This window comes from Balaenoptera borealis (genome assembly GCF_965194805.1).
Source record: "Balaenoptera borealis genome assembly, chromosome: 9".
Lineage (NCBI taxonomy): Eukaryota > Metazoa > Chordata > Mammalia > Artiodactyla > Balaenopteridae > Balaenoptera > Balaenoptera borealis.
Window position 1 is genome coordinate 24,829,271 of NC_138873.1, and position 708 is coordinate 24,829,978.

The 708-nt window shown below is 63.3% G+C and overlaps 1 protein-coding gene across 1 annotated transcript in view; it reads left to right on the forward strand.

Moving 5' to 3' along the window:
* The window catches only part of CITED2 (Cbp/p300 interacting transactivator with Glu/Asp rich carboxy-terminal domain 2), a 2,398-nt gene continuing 1,690 nt past the window's right edge, over positions 1 to 708 (forward strand). The window contains exon 1 of the mRNA XM_082405578.1: positions 1 to 250. The gene's annotated coding sequence lies outside the window, so the exon portion shown is untranslated. The remainder of the gene's footprint in view (positions 251 to 708) is intronic.

Genomic DNA, 708 nt, shown 5'->3' on the forward strand with positions numbered 1-708 from the left:
AAAGCCCTAAGAAACACAGCTCATTGTTGGCAGCTGCCGGGCGGTCTCGCCGAGCTGTGAGGGCAGCAGAGGGGAAATAAAAGGGAACGGCTCCGATTCTACCCCAGCGGCCGCTGCAAGACTTCGGCGCCGACTTCGCGACAGCGAGCGCCTTGCACGCCAGAAAGGCCCCCTCTATGTGCTGCTGAGCCGATCCTGGACCCGACGATCCCGCCCTCGGTCTTCGGAGCAGAAATCGCAAGGACGGAAGGTAAGCGCGGCGGGCGAAGCTGGCTGGGGCTTCTGCCAGCCCAGTCCTCCGAGGGCTGGGTTTGCCCGGAGGAAGAGCGTGAGGCGGAGCTGGGGAATAACAACAGGATGTGCAACAACAGGATGAGGAGGGCTGATTTCATGCCTGAAGTTCGCGGCAGAGCTACGGGGCACTTCCTTTATTAGGCGACTTCGGGGAGCAGAGGGGGGTGTGGGCTTGGGTCCCCCGCCCGATCGCAGGGGAAAGGGCTGTTTGTGCAGCGCGCGGCTCTGTTGTGGGTGGCAGGTCCGCCTTGGTGGCGAGCCCGGGTGCACAGGCTCCTAGTGGGATCCTCGGGATGATGATTCGCAGCCGAAGTGCGTCGGGTGAGCCTGGGGGCCAGAGTCGAGAAAAAGGGGTGCACTGAGGTGGGCGACACGTGTGGCGCAGGGCTTACCGTCTGCCCTTTTCACTTTCAG